This window comes from Plectropomus leopardus, chromosome 13 (genome assembly GCF_026936395.1).
Source record: "Plectropomus leopardus strain MGB_pleo_1.0 chromosome 13, ASM2693639v1, whole genome shotgun sequence".
Taxonomy (NCBI): Eukaryota; Metazoa; Chordata; class Actinopteri; order Perciformes; family Serranidae; genus Plectropomus; species Plectropomus leopardus.
The window spans coordinates 15984498-16005150 of record NC_142188.1 but is presented as its reverse complement, the minus strand read 5'-3'; the positions used below and the strand labels follow the sequence as shown (position 1 = coordinate 16005150).

The 20653-nt window shown below is 42.8% G+C and overlaps 1 protein-coding gene across 6 annotated transcripts in view; it reads left to right on the top strand.

The window, feature by feature from the left end:
* zmiz1a (zinc finger, MIZ-type containing 1a) overlaps positions 1 to 20653 on the top strand; it is a 127257-nt gene that overhangs the window by 12253 nt on the left and 94351 nt on the right. For 3 of the 6 annotated variants that reach the window (XM_042501728.2, XM_042501724.2, XM_042501727.2), the window contains exon 2: positions 16253 to 16369. The exons of 2 other annotated variants lie outside the window; for them this stretch is intronic. The gene's annotated coding sequence lies outside the window, so the exon portion shown is untranslated. Of the gene's footprint in view, positions 1 to 16252; positions 16370 to 16994; positions 17014 to 20653 lie in introns of those variants that run through there. One more of the 6 variants, XM_088086384.1, reaches the window with a different exon arrangement.

Genomic DNA, 20653 nt, shown 5'->3' with positions numbered 1-20653 from the left:
GCGCCAGGGCAGACATCTGTCGCACTGTGTCCCTGATCTGATCTGTGGCTCGAAGCATCGGGGTCACGAAGAGTAGCAGCCGCCCGTCCAGACACTGTAAGAGACAATCTGAGAGCGCCATCTCTGCCTTTTGGTCTCTATGTTTCTCTGTCTCTCTCATTAAAATTCACATAGCGCACAGCCACACACACGCCGGGGTATTAAGCTGTTGTCTCTGTGTGGAGACGTCTGTTGTTTGGACTGTGTAAGTCAAACGGGGGCTGGCAGCGTCCCATGACTTCCTGATAAAGCTCTTTCTTAGACGCACAGGTGCAGAGAGCAGAGCGAGACGTCGGTTTTATCAGGCTGTTCGTCAGCTGCGATGATGTGCAGCTGATCTGAAAGGAGGATTCTGACAGTTAAACTGGATCTTTGTGCCTGGGGCAGCGCTGTTAATGACAAAACCAATGACAGAATGAATAAAAGGGTGTTAATTGCGGCTGTTGGGTTGTGTTAGAGCGAGTGTAACTGTGGATTGACGTACACAGTGTCTGCCAAGTTTGATACTTCACATACCTTCTTGAGAGATTAATGGCTGTGTATTGATCCTGCTCAGTGTTTTGACATTTATTGGTGCTGCATTGGCAGCTTTTTCCTCAAAACAGGTGAGTTCATGCCAAGTGACAACACCGGTAAATGCTCAGTTCAGATGTTATGGGGAAAAAGAGATTTTTTTGTTATTTTTTTGCATGTTGCATCCCATTAACTATAAAACATCAACACTATATTTTACATACATTTTCATATGGGTTTCCTTTCTTTTAGGCTGCCTTCTGCTCGTCTTCCTCTCCAGAAATGTCAAACTTTAACCTGCAGAGGCTTGTAAGTTGATTGAGATAGCTAAACCACCACACTACATGTTATGTTGCCCTTAAGTTATGTCATCTGAACTTTGTGTTGCGGATGACAGCAGAAAGTAAAAAAACTCCTCCTGCTGGTGCATTTGAAGATGCTACAACATCTGAGATTTGAGAGCAACCTTTTGTAAAAGCAAGAAACAACTAAACTCACATGCTCCCTTTTCACATCCATGTTTACTCACTTGCCGTTCTGATTTGATTTTCTGACAACACAGCTTGTCAGTGCAAAGCTTCTCAGCGTTCGACTGTCAGCTCTCAGATGTTGGGAGAGTTTTGAAAAAGGTTCCTGTTTGCAACTTGAGATACCACAGTTGAGTTGTAGAGCAACATTGACAAAAAAGGATAAAAGGTTACAAGGACTATCCTAAGTAAGATTTCACTCTCACGAGTTGAATTGATGGGCTGTCTGAAAGTTAGGGAAAGAAAATGTCTGTGAACTTATGGTGTGCTAAAAAATGACGGGTAATAACTTGAAGTATGTCTTGCGGTTAAGGGGCTCAGCATGCAAAACCACTTGCCTGATATTGCCACTGTTTTTCTGGCTGTGCAGCACAGGTAAATGACATCCCTACTAGTGTGTTGTTTACATCCGCCAATGGGCAGAGCATGTTTAAATCACAAAAAAAGAATCCCAGATTTGGCTCAGGATTCAGAGGTCTTAAATCATGCTACAAACCACCAGTATGGCCCTACTAAGATATATCAGTTAACCCATTTGATCAACTCGAAGCCACAGGAACACTCAGCTTCACAAAGCTCCCTGAGTCACTGAATGAAGCTGCTTTGATTCAGCTCATCTTATGTGAGTCAGCAGAATTGCAGAGTAAAAGGCTAGCATGTGTGACGAACAGATTAGTCCCCTTTATGACGCCCGTCCCCTTTCAAAACGCATATCTTAACATCTTGTTTACTTAGTATAAATCCCTGAGATGGAAATCAGGCCCAGATTAGATAAATGGCAGACACGGCTGTTATCTTTTGAAAGATAATTGACCTGTGACTCCTAGTTGGCAGGAGCCCAGGCCCGTGATGGCTCCATGATCTGAATGTAAATGCTTTGTCAAGTGCAGAAAATTAGATGTTTACATTTGGTCATTGCGAAGAGGTTACTCTGTATGAGTTAACATACTGCACATATTCACTGTATAGATCAGCCCTTCAGTAGCACTGCTGCGCCGGTTTAAGATAAGAGCGGCTCGTATGACCAGACAAACCTGCGGCCAATGTACATTAAAAAAACAGCTGCACTGCAAATTTCAGATAACATTCACTAAGCAAATATTAGCTGGCTGGCTCTGTGCATTAATTCTGTTCACTTTCAGTTCCATAGCCAGGGCTCACAGTATGCTTACACTGTATAAATCACTCTTTAATTTGTTTGTGCTCAATAACACCCATTCACCTTGATGTATCTTATTTTGCACTGCCATAATGTATTTCATTACATCGGTGACTGACTGCACACCTTACACACATACCTTTAATAACTTCTATGGATTCTTATTGGCTGTAAATTGGCTGTTTTGATGTAAACAGAGAAAAGCAGCAGATTCTCATATTTGAAAAGTTAAAACAAGCAAATGTTTTCCATTTCTAGCCATATGGCTCTATAAGGCTCTGGGGATCTTTTTTTTTTTTTTTTTTTTTAATTTAACCTATATTTAACCAGGAGTAAAAGATTCATCAAAATTGTCCTGGCTTAGAGAGGCAGCGGCAGGAATTCCATGGTTGCAGACATAGAACGAACATATAACAGTTTAAAAATTAAAAAAAGGACAAATTACATAATTGTACATACAAAACATAACATTCAAAGCATCTACAGCCATGTTCCTGCTTCCGAGTCATAGAGAACTGCCAAAAATCTGAGGACCAATGACTGATGGTCTGTCGCTCTACCACCTAGACGGCGATACAATAAAGGAAAGCCAAAAAGTCCTACTGAACAAAAGCATGAAGAAACTAGGGTAGAGTAAGGATAAAATTAAAACCAGAGGACAAATAATGCAAGATGTAGGACACATAAGAAATAGACCAACAAAAACAATACAAGCAATAAAACCACAAATAAAAAGAAGTAAAATGGATACATTAAAAAGGTAAAGTAGATAAGAATAAATAAAAAGAAATACTGTGCACTGCTGTGCCTAAGTACACCTTTCCTGATCTGCAGCGTAGCTGTAGATTCTCAGTTGTGTTGCTTGATAATGACTAGATTATAAAAGTCTCAGTCAAAAACTTTTCTGTCAGTCGATTAATCCTTTATGTAACTGATCATTCCAGCATAATATGCAAACAGTGTCCCTGCCCATGCTTAGATAAAAGCGGAGACTATCGTCTTAAACCCAGATGCATCCCTCTCACTCGTGCACCTTCAAACTAGAAGAATCCTCCCAGTGTCCTCTCTGCGCCTGTTATGCAGCAGCCTGGAAAAGGTGTTTTATACTGATGACAGGCAAGGTCGGGCCAGTGAAACAGGACAGTGCGAGAGTGTGTTGGGGGGGAGGGGGGTGTGGCAGACGGAGGAAGGGATGGAGAGAAAGTGAAAGAAAGTGCCACTGCAGCTCTCCCTGTGTACCACCCGCTCCTCAGCTGTAGCTACAAATCAAACAGAACCGAGTTGCTGCTGGCGCGGCGCCATGACACTGATCACTGGCACACAGAACACTGTCAAAACCATCTTGATGGGTAATTAGGAATACTCTATCATTTCTGCTATCACTTAGCTGCTGCGCTCATGTCGTCTTTTGTGTGTGTGTGTGTGTGTGTGTGTGTGTGTGTGTGTGTGTGTGTATGTATGTGTGTGTGTGGTATCTGAGGACTGATGGAGAAGATGCTGCAGTGATATAAGTACATTTTATACAATGTATCCCCAGCTGGGTGGTGAACTTGGAGATAGAAGGATCTTGGCTGATCCCTTAAAGTCAGTCCAAAGCAATAAACTCTCACTGACTCTGGTGTGTGTGTGTGTGTGTGTGTGTGTGTGTGTGTGTGTGCGTGTGTGTGTGTGCGTGTGCGCGTGTGCGCGCATGCATCTTTCTGCGCACATGCAGCACTGTGTGTGTAACCTTGTGCTTGTTTTAAAGGGTAACATCAGTGTAAAGGCTTTTTGTGAGTGTCGCTGATGCACATCGCGTCCTGTATGACTTTGACCGCGCAGGCCTTGGAGCTTTACAGAGCACAGCGAGCCAGATAGATAGATTGAGCTTTAAACAGCTCTGCATATATACAGCAAAAAAAAAGAAAGAAAGTAAAGACGCTGGTTGGCGGGCTGTTTCTCCCCCTGTGATTTTAAACATTTAGAATTTTCCCATTAACCCTCATCACTCACAAGAAGACCTCAGCTAAAATGCCTACTTTTACACTTATGCCGTGAACAATTTTGCAATTTGTGCTGTTATTATCCTAATTTGCGTGAGTGAAAATGAGAGAAAGGGAGAGCACATTGTGTGCCCTTTGATTAAGTGGGATGTTTGAATGTGGGCCCTCCACCTTCAAGAGAGATTTGATACTTGAGGGGTTGAAGTGTTTTTGATGGAAACTCCATTAATGATTGATAACAGGAGGAGAGCGGTTAAAAATCTCCCTGCTCCAGCACCATCAATTATTAAAAGCTCTCTCCTTGCATTTTGGTGGCACATAAAATATCAGTCACCATCTTGAAATCTTGAGTTGATAATATCTGTCAAAGGAATTAGGGCTTTGTATTGATTCCTTAAAGCTCTCGGCTTGCATGTTGTGCATTTTGAAGGTGGCGCTTACAACTGATTGCAACAATTAGCATCAGTTTGTTGTTTGTTATCTTCTCTCATCAAAGGAAAGTGTTTCAAGACTTCTAAGACATTATTTATAAAATTCCCATTGATATTATCATAGGTTTATGTTTTATTAATTGAATGAAAATATGTCTAGGACAGAAATAGCTCTGCTGAGTTTAGATAATAGGTTAGATAGATGTTTTGAGAGAGCAGAGAAACAACAAACTGTGCCAAATAAACTTAAAGCGATAGTTTGGACTTTTTGAAGTGGAGAAGCAGACTGAAGTCTGACACATGAGCTAAGCAATGTACTGCTGTGGATGGGGACAAAACATATTTTAGCTGCCTAAAAAATGTCCCACCCTACAAAAAAATCAGTGTCAGTTGAAGTGTATGCTATATTGAAAGTATTTTCACTGTTTTACCTCTCTGTCAAACAGCCCGTTCTGATAGGAAAGCTGTTCGCGGCTTCATTTCCCCATCTGTGCGCTTGTCAAAGCCACCACACGCCATTGAGAAAAACAATAATTTTGTCTCACTGGACACACGAGCTGCTAGTCTACTGCTACTTTGGTCAGTTATTTAGTTTCTGTTATGTATGACTTTGGTGATTAAAAAAAAATCCCTTTAAATGCTAAAGTCACACAATAACACAAAAAAACTATTAATTATAAACTGTTTGAGGCAGCGGTAGACCAGCAGCTACCGCAGTGATACATAATGGCTTCTTTTTTTCTGTTGGAAATCACTGTCTGACTTTAAGGCAAAGCAGTAACAAAAAATCACAATGTAGTGTACACTTAAACAGACTTGATTTTGTTAGATGGGACTTTTTATAGGTGGCTAAAATAAGTTTTCTTGCTGACCGGTCCACAGCAGAAGATTGCTTAGCTTCCCTGTCAGACTCCAGCCTGCTTCTCCAAACAGGGGGCGTGCAGACTGACATCTACTGTATGTAATATGCTGTCTATGGATAAGTGGTCCATACAACCTCACTTAAAAACAGATGAATCCTTTTAATATAACCTTTAACAGTTAATCTTTCCTGCAGCCTCAGGTGCATGCTAAAACATTGCTGCTCTCCTACATTAATCATGCAATGGTTGTGTGCCACACAATATCTAATTGAATGATTCAGCCCATCTTAATGCTGAGAATCTCTCTCTCACACACGTCACATGTCGAGTATGATGTTGAGTGGATGTTTGAAGTGATGCTGGAGATTCGTGTCAGCCAGTATATGAGTGCGTGTCAAGCGCAGCGGTGGAAGTTCTCCGGAGCCGAGTGCTGATTTGAGCCGCATCGAGACGAGCTGACAGGCCAGCGGGCTTCTCTGTGTCATCGCCAAGGTTCCCATCAACCCTTGCAGAGGGAATTCTCTCAGAAAGCACCGCTGTACTTCCACACAGAAGACCTGATTAAGTCTTTATACTGCATGTGGCGTCCAGCCAGTCTGCTCAAAGTGCTCCAAGGCTGCTTCAAGGCACGTGAGAGTAGATGTTTTTATGATGCTTCAATTGGTTGTGGAGCCTTTCTGAGGGTAATGATTATTGGCTCACATAAGCGCAAAAAAAAAAAAGGCCTGGAAGCACTTCCATTTGACTATGCTGCTCTTTTTTGTGTCATCTGAGTGACACCCTCATTTACCGATGTCAATATTCAAGTTATTCATTGACTACAAATGGAGTCCTGCAGCACTGTATCTGCATTTTTTTCATCCCTTTCAGCAACAGCAACCTCAGTCACTTAAACTGAGCTCAGAAAAATGCTCCTGAAGATATGAAATGTACATAAAGATAAAAGGATGTAAAGACAGATGACAGTAAATGAGAAGAAACAACAGTAAAGTGATGGCTGCTCTTATCTGCACCCTGATCGGCATGCCGCGTCACAGCAGCGTGTGCTGCCCGTCTTGTGTCAACAGCCTGTGTATTTACATAAGCTGCTTCCCGTCGGCCACGGCTTCTGTCCTGAGAGCACCAGGAGCCGCAGTGGTGAGGCGGCGTGATTAGATTTACAGATGGAGATTAATGTGAACAGAGGTAATAGCACAAAGGCATAAATCACAAAGAAGAGGCTGGAAGAACTGCGCTTGACCTTTTGAATGGTGATAATGATACTGGAGTCAGATACGCTCCAACTGGGGCTGTAGCACCAGCTCGCCTAAGTTTAAAAAACACTGTCATAAATGCAGAATGAATGTGTGTGCGTGCGTGGAGGGGGTTAATAGACAGGGCGGTCAGTACTGGAGTGCATTTAGATGAAAGTGACAGCATGTATGAAGCTGTCAGAACATTACATGTGACAAAATGCACTCAGAGTCTGCACACACACACACACACACACACACACACACACACACACACACACACACACACACACACACACACACACACACACACACACAGTGACAGGCTGATACCTGGCGCTCTGGCTTTTTCTTTAAGTGGGAAGTGAAACCTGTCTGTTTGTCGGTCTCCCTGTCTGTCCTCGCACCGCAGAGCATCAGCAGGGTTATTAGAAGAGTCCCATGGCTGCCACTGATAAGGCCTGTATGGCTGCTGCTGCTGCTGCTGCCACTGACAGCGCTGCCTTCCTGCCTGCGCGGCAAACACAAGTGGCCTGGCCGGGGGATTACTGCCTGCTGCCATTTCTGCTGATGCCTTTCTTTATGTTATCCTCTCCAGTCAGATGTGCTGCATTTGAATAACTTGGCTGATGTTGTAGAAATGGAACTCCTCGAAATCTCCACCTGCATACAAACGACGGCGTGCAGGACCAAACACTCACATTTAGACCATCCCGCTTTATTAGCCTCCCTGTCTCGCTCTTTTCTTTTCTCCTGCTAGTGGCCACAACTGGTTATTTACATGCTCTGTCACTTACTGGGAGGAGTGATGCTGATGGGTTAGGAGGCTCACTAATCCACTCTGCTGCTGTCATTAGAGAGAAGCAAACAGACTATTACCACCTCCTCCTCCTCTTTCTGCTCATCATAAGCCTGCCCGAACACCCCCCCAAACACACACACACACACGTGCACACTCACACACAGCTGTGATGGAGAGTGCCTCTTGTTTCTTTAGCGCTACTGAGTGGAGCCCTGCTTTGGTAATTGATCCTGTTTGGTACACGGGGAGGAGAGAGGGAGAGAGAGAGAGGGGGAGGCCCTAAGTGTTGTCAGTTTGCTGCATTAATTTTTCAACCGTGGCCAGTGAGGCTGGAGGGACGGAGGAGGGGCCCACCGCAGAGCTCGCTCAGAGGAACCGTGCTGTACCTAATGCTGCTTTGTCTGCTGTTTAGTGGTGCTCACTCTAAAATAAGTCCCCTTCTGTGAGACTCAGTTATGATTCAACTGATTCGTCGACTCAGCCTCCCGCTGATGACATATTTGTTTTTCTCCATCTCTTTCTTTCGCCGCTCAAAAATAGCCTTCTGGTTGTTGTGTGACTTGTGCCTCTTTGTCTGGGTGTTAATGCCCTCTCATGGCGTACAGTATGTGCGGCTGATAATAGACAGACCTCACTCTGTGCTTTTTGATCCCAGCTCTGGGCTCTGGTCGCTGACTCACTGATGATGTCAGCTGAGACGGGGGGCCGAGCAGAAACACTCAGTTTTTCGCTTGCGTTTTGGCCGCTGTAGTAGAAAATGCTATTATTACTTCTGTGTTCTTCACAGTTCTCCTCCATGTTCTGTGTCAAAATACTCCTGTCCTATAATTAGTACCAATGTTTTCACAATGACGGTCAGCAGTCAGAAAGGATACTGCTGAGTGATTTCCATGTCCGTCAGAACCACGATAGCAAACACTTCCGTGAGTCATTATTAAGAGGTGCTTGCAGCCACAGAGGACGTCACTGCTGACATTTGTTGCAGATATGAGTCATAATGTCTTGCTTTTATTTAATACTTCCTAAGCAATTTGTCTGTGACACATTTCATTTAGCATCTCTAATGCTCGGATTATGCTGGAAGATGTAAAGTAGCCGCGCAGCAGCTCACAGCTCCGCGCAGATGTCATGCAAAGTATCTAAAAATGCTTTGTGATGATGTATGTATAGCACATCACTGTGGGAGAGAAGTGCCTGGAGGCTACGCAGGAGTTAAGTCATGATCGCTGGAGTTACAGTACCCACAGTACAGGAAGCTAATAGTCAGGATGGGTCACAGGCAGAGTAAAGATCTTCCCTCAGGGATTATAACAACTTTACTTTCACTTTGTCACATTTTAATCTAAAGATCACTTCAAGACAACAGTCCGCAGATGTATGTAGTCCTGAAAGTTAGTTTCAAAAGTTTTCTGTCAACACCAACGCATGCTAACATACAATTCACATTGTTTTCTAAAAGTGAGGCGTCTGCTCTGGTATCACAAACAATAGAAACATAGTCAAATGAGGCATCAGGTGATTCAGTATTGCCCTTTCACTAAAGTTACAAGGTCTGCAATGTCAATTAAATACAGGCTACCTGTATTGTGTCATGGCTAGATTTAACGTTAAATAATTGTCTAAATTGTCTTAATTCTTAGATGTCTCAGATACTTTGGTCAGTACACCTCCATGTAGTATCCTTTGTACACTACTTACTTTCGTACATGATTTTCAATGGTGTAGTATTGTCTTAAATTGAACACATTGTCCTCTTATGGATATGACAAACACACCATTTCATCTCGACTTTGTCTTCTTAATGGCAAGTTATAATCCGGATGGAGCATTACCGCCAATATTTGACCGCTGACTTGGTTACAGTAGAAGAAGGAGGTGATGCCTGGCTCTGATGGCCGGCCCCCCAGCTGCTCTTTGGTGTTACAATGTAAAAGTACTAAAATAGAATCTCGAAAGTCTCAAATGAATGCACACAGCTATATATATATAGAAAAAAGGCACTTCATTTTTGGGTAAATAATCTCATTTATTTATTCTTTAAAAATAGGCAATCTAATGGACTGGCACATATTGACTCTGGGTCTTTATCAGGGTCTGAGAAACACTGATTAGACTAAATTATGTTCCAATTTCTGCAGATTTTTCCCTTGTGTCAGCTGCTGTTTTCACAAGCTTGGTGGTCCCTCCTCTTCCTCTTTGTAGCCAACATGGCATAACATGCATGTGCTGAAAAACAAAGAAAAGAAAAGTTTTCTGAGGAAAATGACATACCAACAAAGTGATGAGATTGTTGCCTAATATCACTCTGCTTATTATTGTTGTGTGTGTTTTACTCTTTGAACCGGACCATTTCACCTCAACATGACGACATACCCAGACTCACAAAAGGCAGGGCAGGGCTTGAGATGCACTGTGTGATTTACAGCCTTTGTCAGGTCACACAGGTGAGAGTCCTTTCTTTACCTCCCTCTGTTTTGTCCCATCTAACAGGTGTGTTTTCTCTCTCGGGTCTGATTCCTCTCCACCACCCGCCAGCTTAGCTAGCCAGGACAGGCCTTCCTCCACTCCAAAACCATGATTGCATTCTTGAGCTATTCCACCCCCTCCTTCAGAACAAGAGCCCTCCGCATCTCTCTCCCTTTCAAGTAGAGGCTGCCGGCCGCGTTTCCCCTTTGAAGATGTAATCTTGGAAAACACAGAGACATCTCCGGGATTATCTCAAATGTCTTCAGTATGTCAACAGCCTAGCCCCGTTGCTGTTGAGGTTGTCGAGCAGCGCTGGCTGTTTAAGGGGTCGGCTGTGATGACAGCCAAGGAAAATGCCTCATCGCAGAGGTAATCACAGGGTCAACTCCGCCGACTCCATTCAGGGCCAAACTCCCACTGTTAAAACTGGATGATAACAGACACAATGAATGATGTATTTCCCCATGTGGCGAGGCTGTGTTTACAACTGGAGGCAACGGCAGGCGGTGGAGTGCTCAATAACAGATGGCGCTGGTAGGTGAGGTTCATTTATGTCATGGCATTTTCCAAAATGTTATGAAAATCTGAACGGTGCAACACCTTAACTAAGCATACACAATAAGATGAGAAGCATCGTTGAGCAGTCACAAGAGGGAGAGTTACTATACAGCAAATTAGAGGCACATAAGTGGGCGCTCCTTGAAAAGGATCTTGACTTTGTAATCATATCAGATGTTATCGGGAGGAGATTTTAGGAAGGGTAAGTGCTTGGAAACTAAATCAGAGAGAAGCTGCCTAGGGAACACGTTGTTATCATAATTACCTGCTGAGCGATGACTGCAGAACCGGTGTTGATGTTGACGCCGAGCCGCCCTCTTCTCTCTCCGACAAGGCTGTCTTGTGTGGGCTGCTGCCTGCTTCGACATCTCTTTGTGCTCTGTTCCTATGAGTGTTTTCTTTCTTTTTTTTGTTCTCAGCCAGGAACACACACTGCAGGCCAAAAAAACGTAAATATTGTTTTGGTGAGATGTGGCTCTCAGATTCAGGACGGACTTGCGTCAGAGTGTACGTGCGCTGTGGCGGGCGCTGGTGTGCTCTGGGGTTGCTCCCGGGAGCTGAGGCGAGCCAGAGACCTCATCTCCTCCGTTTTCAAACAACAAGCACACCTGCCTGCTTGAGCTTTTTTATTACAAATGATGAGTTTGAATGAAATGCGGCCCTCAGCATCCTCACTGCTGGCGTTTAAACAGGAGGAAATAACGGATGATGATATCAGAGCGTCAGAGAGTGAAGGAGAGGGAGAGACCACTCAAGGAGGAGAAACACTTGACCTGTTTGTTTTGGGAAAATGGTATTCCTCTGCTAATTTCCTCCTGATAAGTATCTGACAGCTCATAGTAAAGTGTTTTATCTTGGCTGGAGGGAAATGGCTTCTCTCACTCACAGCGCCAATCGATTTCAGAGACTCTGCTGCTTTAAATTGCATTCTCTGGTCTTTAGAGTTCTTCTATTTGCATAGAGGTAATCAATTACATATATTAGCTTACCGCTTTTAGCTTAACATGGACTTTCTTCTCCCCTCTCTCCCTCCCACTTGCTTCTCCTTACCTCTCCAGACGCTGCTGCAAATTTTTGCTCTTTCCTCCTCCACCTAACATCATTGACTGCTGTTTGCCGTGTTGGGGGGCATTGATTTTTACTGCTCTGCCTCTCTCTCTGGTTTAACAGTTGATGAGTTGTGTTAAGATGCCCTGGGACAGCCCTGCCTGTTTTAAGGAGATGAGGTTGGCTTTTATAGCTCCTCTGCTTCCTCAACCTCGGATGATAAGGTGTGTGTGTGTGTGTGGATATATAATGTGTGCACGTGTGAGTGTGTGCAGCCGCTTGAGAGTCGGATTCCCCCCCGGAAGCTAAAGTAAACGTTGTGGTGTTAAGGGCTTTTAACAGGAAAACTTGGGCTTTGTCATCTCCAGCATTTGAATCACTTTAAAGGCTTTGCACAGAAAATTGGTTTATCGCAGTCAATGAACAGCCACATCATCAGATACGATTACCAGGATTGAAGTGTTAAGAGAGTAAGCTCGATTATGAAACAGGAGACGAGTGGCTCGAGTGTAGAGTTGACACAGAGTTTAGATCCAAAGGTGACAGGAGTTTTTTAGTCTTCCAGAAGCACCTATAACCCCACACACACTCAGAAGTCATGGATACAGACACAAACCTCATTTAACACGATTAGTTTCTTTGAGGATTTTACCGCAGCCTCTTATATCCGGGATGAAAGAGTTCACACTTCTGACAGGGAAGGGAAAAAAAAGAGCTGGAGTCTGCAGAAGCTCGTACGAAGCACTCTGCTTTTCACTGCAATATTCACCACATTATTAAGGAACACATTGCTTTGTGCTGTGTTGCTCTCAACACCATCTGTAGTGTGCCGCTCAAGTGGTAGCAATTTTCTTGTAGTCTCGTGTCTCTCATGCAGTATTACAAGTGAAACTCGATTGCAGATCTCCGCTCGATGTTCTAGTGCATTTAGTTTCTCATAAACGTTTGCATTCTTGGGTGATTGCTCCCCGGCAGTTTCCGAAACGCACTGCCATCTCAGTATTTAGCTCTCACTCGCACTCTTTGGCTTTGTAGCCTGATGTCATTTCAGTATGAGAAAAAATATTTGCCCAGTTGTGCTCTTAAACTTGAATCCAGTCCTCAGCTTTGATAAAACCATGTTGTTGTTATTAGACAGATAAACATAAACTCTCTAGTATTTTTGCTAAATGATGACGAAGTATGTTCTGAAATGAATTAAACCAACTGATGAGTTTTAATATAAAAATTGAATTTGGGAACTTTATGTATGGCCATCTTAACAACGTGATATTGTAATCTTTCACTTAAAACCATAACCTTTACACACTCACCACACAGACGTTTTTAAGAGGGTCCATTGCGTGTTATAGCTGGGTAATATCAACCTAATAGGCTTACCTGTCAGCACTGTACGGGATGTAGAGCCTGTAAATCACATTTGTCTGCGACACCTGCTCGCCTCCCTGCGTATTTATGGGTTTCTTCTCCGCCCTGTCCTCTTCTTTTTGGCCTCAGTCCAAAATCAACCCCCTCTTCCCACAGTATGTTCGTCAGTATGCTCCCCTCTTCTCGTGGATTAAATGAACGAGCAGGTGTTAAGATGTATGGGGGGCCCCATTCCACCCATACGCCACTCCTGTTTAAACCATCCGCATATTGTTCTCGAACAGATATTTCAGAGTTAGCCTTGAGAAGAAAAACATTTTTTTTCTTAACTTTCATATTTAAGACATGATTTATTTATTTTTTTTTTTTTTCATTTTAAAAATTTAGTGTGAACTTGAGCTGCGATTGTTTATTGAATAATTTATTAGAAGACAACTCTTAAAATAATTGCCAGCTAATTTGGTAATCAATTAACCACTGTGGGACTTTTTTAAAGATAAAAAAAAAAAGATTAAAGTTTCTCAGATTCCAGATTCTTAAATGTGAATATTTTCTAGTTTATTTTCTCCTCTATGAGTATGTTTGGGTATTTGTTGACATCATCTTTCGTTTATCAACATTTATCACCATTTTCTGATATTTTATAAACCAAACGACAAATTAATAATCCGTTTGAGTTTGAACACCTGTCATGTGGAAATGCACTTGGTTTGACACTATTTCTTGAGTCCCTTTTTGTAGTCGTTCCCTCGAGTATTACTGATATGAAATCTCTTTTACTTTCCCATATTTTTATGTAAATGGTTGCATCCCACTGGCCAAAATTTCCTCGACTCTGATTAGAAGTGCCAAGATATACTGTACCTCTTGGAAAATGGCCACGAGGGCAGCCTGAAGCAGAGGAAGCTTGTTTGTACCAGTGGTAGAGATTGGAAGTGATGAAACAATGGGAGAGAAAAGAGAGTAGTGCGTCTTCCTGGGGGACTATCTTTGCCATTAGACTTAAAGATAAAGACCGAAATCAATAAAATTGTTAGTTGCGGTTACTGTTGTCGTGTGCAGCGTAGCTGCGGAGTCAGGTGACACTTCTCTGTGGCTCTTTCATTACAAGTGACCTCTTTTTTTGTTACATTTAGTCATTTGATTTAAGTTTGATTTGGAATTTAAAAACACAACAACTCAAAGGGATATCATGAGACAAAAATCCCAGAAGATAAAACTTAAAAAAAAAACACGTAAAACAAAATTTCCAATGTGGTCCTTGATGGAAACAACAACAGCAAAGATTAATGGAATAATCAATAAGTTGTCAACTATTAAATTATTTGCCAAGTAATTTGAATATTGATCAGTATTTTTATAAGAAACAAAAGTCAAGATACTTTTATTTCAGCCTCTTATGTAAATGTTTTATTGTTTCTTTTCTCCTCGATGACAGTAAACTATGACATTTGGGTTTTGGACAAAACAAACAACATATGACAACATCATCTAAGGCTTTGTAAGTCTGGGAAACTCTGATTGGCATTTTTCACCATTTAATGTCATTTTCTAGACCAAACAACTAATCAAATATTTGAGAAAATCAATGACAGATTAATCAAACAATGAAAATAATTTTTAGTTGCAGCTCTACAATATATGGAAACAAACAATATGAACCCGCTTGTCCCCCTAACAGCTCCAGACCCGTGGTTCAGACTCCCTCCATAAAATGTGAACCATCAACATTTCCCACAAAGCCCCCTTAACTTTTGTTTCATAAATTGTCTTTGCAGTGGCTGGTTGTTCCATGAGGAGACCCCGATATTAAAAAATGAGCTTATTTCTTGCTCTTGTGTTGGAACTAAGTTGGCTTCTAACCATGTTAATTTGTTAGGTTGTCCACCGACCACCGGGCTGGCGGTTCGTAGCCTCCTTCAGTCGACACGTTATAATATATTTGGGCAAGATACTGAAACCCAAACCGCTCTTGATGGCTGTTCCATCGGTGTGTGAATGCATGAGTGTTTCAAAAACTAAGTAGCAGGTGGCACCTTGTACGGTAGCCTTGGCCACCAGTGTATGAATGTGTGTGTGAATAGGAGAATGTGACTCGTAGCGGGAAAGCACTTTGAGTGGTTGAACATCTAGAAAGATCTAGAAGTGCCATCCAAGTGCAGGTCCATTTACCAGTTCGATTCAGTATGAAAAAAGGGGTGTAAAATATATAAACATAACAACAAAGACATAACATTTGCAATTTTAGATATGATATGTAGCTGCAGTTTCCTCCCCCAGTGCCACTTTGGTCTAGAATGACTTATTTGACACAGGTTTGCATTCACTTTAGCAGTCTAATCAGCTGTTAGTGTCAAACATATTTAGAATGTATTTTCATATATCCTGTATGTGACAATACAATTTAAGTCATGGAATTTAAAGTAAAGAGGCTACAGCCGTGCCAGAGGCAGAAAGCAGGGGCTTAGAGGTTAATGCTAACATCAGCATGCTGACATGCTCGCAGTGACAACGCTAACACACTGATATTGACCTGGTTCACCATCTCTTGTTCGTCGTTCATGAAATAAGGTATTGGACAAATAGAATTTTTCACCTGATGATGCTGCTAGAATTGGCAGAAAAGTCTTATAAAGGGAACAGAGAGTAAGAATAAGGGTTGTGTAATATGCAGGCTAATGTGGTATTTCATCACAGTATTCATGATGAAACCTACACCAATTGAGCTGAAGTGCGTGGCAGATGTCTGGAGACAGAATGGCAGTGTACTGGTAGGCTAATCCTGAAACCTGTGTATGTGTGTTCTGGGCCTATGCTGGATTTGTATCAGCCTGTAAAGGGTGCAGCGAAGCAGTGAGGAGAGACTAAGAGAGGTGTATTAAGGCAGTGAATCTCGCCGCTGTGTGTGTAATGGACTCAGGATGAGGGCTGACCAAGCGCCAGGCTGCTGATAACCTTTAGGAAGGACATTGTTCCTATGCAGTTGGGGGTGGGGTCGTGGGGGTATACAGGACTGCTGCAGTATACAGGCACGGCACTGTGATAGGTGGTGCAGTTGTTCATTGGTTCATTGGCTCTCCGGCAGGGTTAGGAGGTAGAGTAAATGGGGCAGTATAGCAAACTCCCTCATGGCTTCCTGCATACATTTTTCAACACTGGGGTGTATTTCTCTGTGAGACATTTGTCCTCTGTCTGAACCAGGCTCTCCCTGGCATTCCATTAAAAGAAATTTAACAGCCTTTTCTTCTGTCTTCCTTCCCCTCAGATCACCGCTTAAGGAGGGGGTCAGCGAAGGACCGTGCGTGAGGAATATATGAAGGGTGGGGTGGGGGAGGGGGCGGCCACCACAGCGGCAGTACCATTGAGGTCAGAGTTCATGCAGGTAAACAGATTTTTCTTTTAATCCACAGCTCAATGTTTTTGCACGCTTCTTGGTTTAGTCCGGGGCTTTTTTTTCCGACACGGAGCAGACTTGGCACGCAAAGGCAAAGTGAGGGAGTAGTGTAGCTGGTTTTGATTGGACCCTCCTGGGCTGGTGGCCGGGGAGGAACTGGGAACTGAGCAGCCTGCAGCTGCTGTTTATGAGGAGTGTGCAGGATCTTATTTGGCTCCATTCTAAAAAACCCAGCCAGTCCCCGCCGAGAAGCCTGTGGCCAGTGTCAATACTTGGAGAATTGAACAAAAATCATGATGATTCAAGAACCATTTGTTTCCAAAGAACTTAATTTTTCAGTTTTATACAGAGGGTAGAGGCAGGACTGGGAGTAGGGAGAAAGATTCATGTGTTTATGCAGATATCTGGTGACATAAAGTGAATGCAAGTGTAGATTTAGTGGATTTTTTAGACTATAGTCATTTTTACACAGACATCACACTATATGGCTACTACGAAGTCACTTCTTTATGCCCTATTTGCATTTTTTCATAGAAACAGACGACAGCGGCATCATACCAATCAAGTGTGTGATCAAAGGAAGCCTGCCGGCATCGTGGAACCAAAAGAGGCGTGATGTTTAACACAAGAGCGTAGGTCTCACTGTGATATAAGACATTGGTAGCGCTTCCTAAACAATAGCAAATCTGTAGCGATGGAAATCATTTACCTGCTTTGTTATATGGCAGCTCATCTCGTCCTCTGCGCGGATGGTAAGGAGCTCTTCAGTCTCAAACGTCCCACCTGTCCTGCCCATCGTCCAGCCCATCGCATTATGCCAGCTGTCCTGTTAATACAGACCCCACTTTGGCACTGGTTCTACAGTACCTCCTGTGGCGACTCAAAGGAGATAATACTTTTTTTTCCCAGTTTTTGATAATTTTCTAATGATGCTCCCCCTGTTTAGAACTATTTTTCTTAATCTTCTTTTACTATTTTTTTTGCAATTTGTGGGATTTTTCTTGCCAGGTTGATCCTGGCCTTTTGTCAGGTTTTAAAGATTGAATTAAAGCTGCAAGCAGCGATGAACGGGCCCTCACACCTCGACATATGTCGGGGGTTCTGGCGGGAATGAAAGCTGTCAAAGGGGAGGAGCCAGCCTGTGTGACTTTCTAGGCTGCTTGTTAGCTGTGTGAGATGTGACAGCAGCAGGAGCTTTTTTCTGTTTTTGTTTGTTTTTTGTAGAGTTTAATGTGTCACAATAGTTTTATAATATTGAATATCAGCACTATACCAATGAAAGGTGATACTTGAGGAGATTATTGTGGTTCAAATTGAAGTGTCTAGAGCAGGAACACTTTTTCTCATGGCGCTGAAGTTAGTCATCTTTGCATAGCCCCAGAGTGGTGCAAAAATCTGCCACCTAGCCCCAGTTCTGCACTCTCTTTTGCTGTTCCTCCCGTATACTTTGCTACCAGGGATTAAGGAGGATTGGGGTGGGGTGGGGGGGGGTTGTGGTGCGGTTGGGGGCAGATCCAGGAAGTAAATAAATAAATAAAATGCTGGTTAATCTTCCTTAGTGCCGTGTGTGTGAACACTGAGCAATGGCACTGCCGGGGAACATCTGCCTCTTACACAAACAGACACACACACACACACACACACACACACGTATATGACAGTCAGACAGACATAGATACTGTACACACATGCCCGACTAGCATGGATCAGCCAAAGCGATAAGCACACGGACGTCAGAGCACGGAAAGCGACAGGTTTAACACACATACACTACCCAAATACACACGCGCCGACCATCGGCAGAGTGACAAGTAATGCACAGTGAAAGAAAGAGAGAAGCTGCCAACCGACAGAACAGAGCCGCAAAAATGTGACAGCACACGACTGCAGACACATGAAAGTATAGGAAGACAAATTTTGCAGCGTTTCTCTGTTGCTGTCGTGCTGTATTCAGCCCGCCTGGTATCCGTTGGACTCGTATCTGTTCTTTTTTCTCCTCCTCCTCTCACATTAACACATACACAGCGCACCAACAGTTGATCAAACAACTGTGCAATTGAGGCAGAATTTGGCCAGACAGCCAGCCAGGATGAGTAATGCAGAGCTCCTCTGGCTTAATTTGTTTAGAAAGCCTATCATCGCTGCAAACATGTTACAGACTGTTGCCGTTTACAGAGGAGTTTTTTCCCCTGCAGCTTTAATTGGATGCATTTTTAATGTTAGCGCCACATAGTGTGACCACTGTTGACACTGAACACTGTGGCTGTTGTGAGGCCATGCAGTTGAGATTGAGGAGAGAGGAAGAGTGTGTGTGTTTGTCTGAGTGTGTAATAGTTGGGTGGATTCCCTCAGTGTGTTGTGTCCACACTAAAGGTGAAATTTATAGCTCTGTGTTAAAGGGTCATGGCTTAGTTATGAAGCTGACGCACGTAACCTTTGTAGCTATGCTGGAGCTGTTTACCTGTGTACAGCCGGACGCCTGTCTGCGGTAGTTCATCCTAAAAAAGCAAAACATATTTTTTCCCCCCGACTTTCGTCTTGTGTCCACACTTATCTGTCTTTTTGCTTTTTGAAAGATGATGTCCAGAGTAGATAAATCATAAATCACCAGCCATGAGAGGAAAAAAAATGAGTTTTTGGTAAACAATGGCGTAAATATTGCCCAGACATGATCAGGTGCTGAGGAGCACTGAGGTTAAGAGAAAAACATGTTGCCTCTAACCCCGCCAACTATTTTTATGAAGGATTTATTGTTTCAGTCATTTGTCAAGCAAAAACATCAAACATTTGCTGGTTCAAGCTTCTTAAATGGGAGAATTTCCTGCTTTTCTTTGTCATTTATGATACTAAAAGAATTTTTTTTGGTGTTTTGGACAGTTGTTGGACAAAAAAAGCAAATCGAAGATGTTAATTTGGTTTCTTTTTCTTTAACTTGTGCATGTCGCTTTTTTATCATTCTGTGTTCCCTCTCTAAATTGGGTAGTTTTTGTGGATACCTGAATCCAGTATAAGAAATGCTCTTGTTTTCCACAGCAACAGTTTACACATTGATGCAGTTTGATTTGCAGCGTGGATAATCCCGTTCTGCTGCTCCGTTTGTGCCCTAGGTACGCTCCGTGCTCCAGGATTTAAAAATTAAAAATTCCAACACACACTGATGAAAGACAAAACACAATAAACCATAACAAAAGTGCTCAGATGCTTTGCTATCAATAGAAGATTTGGATAAGATCAAAAATCACAATATGACACTAAATAATAAATGTGCAAATGTAGGTAGGTAGGTAGATTTCGTAAATTTACCAGCCACGGTGGCAGGTGGACCAGAAAGTTCATTTCCAACCTTGGTTGCAGCCCTACTGCGTTTTCTCTCATTTTAGATTTTGCCGATCATTTGATACAGGCGTTGTTTCCTCGCATATCCTTTGCTTATGTAGAGTGTTTTACAAATTGTGACGCAGTGGACGCAGTCTGAGTGTTAGGCTCTTTTTGGTGTGCTGACTGTGCCTTGTGCCACATGGCATTCCTAGATAAAGCAAAGGATGTCAGAGCTCTTAGGGATTAGTTCACTCCTAGGGAATTAACATCCCATTCCCAGCCTTCTTTTTCATTCTTGAGTGTTTCTTTCACTCCATTTTGTTTCCTGCGCCCTCTATTTTGTCGTTCCTCCCCACTTTCCATCTTTTTCCTTCTCCATGTTTAAGGTTTTCTTGGGTTAATGTGTTCATGTGATTGACAGAGGGGCAGAACTCCTCTATGTGGATGCAGATATTATACTATGAGAGACAATAAGAGACTAATCAAGACTCTGATTCTCTAAGGAGTTTCACCTCAGGGTGCTGCAGCTTAGGAGCGTGTGATGATATTCAAAAGACAGGAACGAGTATTTTTATCCTCGCCGGAGATATTTATTGTGGTTATTGTCTTAACGGCCCATTTTTCACATACACAAGCTGGCCTTTTTTGGATTGTGTGCTGCAAGAGGCATCTCACAAACAAGCAGAGGTATAAAGTGGTGAGAGTGGGAGGATGAGAGAGAACATTGTCTTCTCTTTTCCAGCTCAGGGACAGAGCAGAACAGGTTGTGTGAGGATACTTGCTATCCTTAACAACGTCTAACACCGCCTCAGGGCCACCAATACTTCTGTGATGCAGCAGAGAGTTTTGTTGTTAAAGAGGGGTCGGAATATTTGCAACACATTCCTCGGCGTCAGATGGCATTCCTGGTACACTATAATTACCAGAGTAACACTTTCACTTGGACATGTTTAA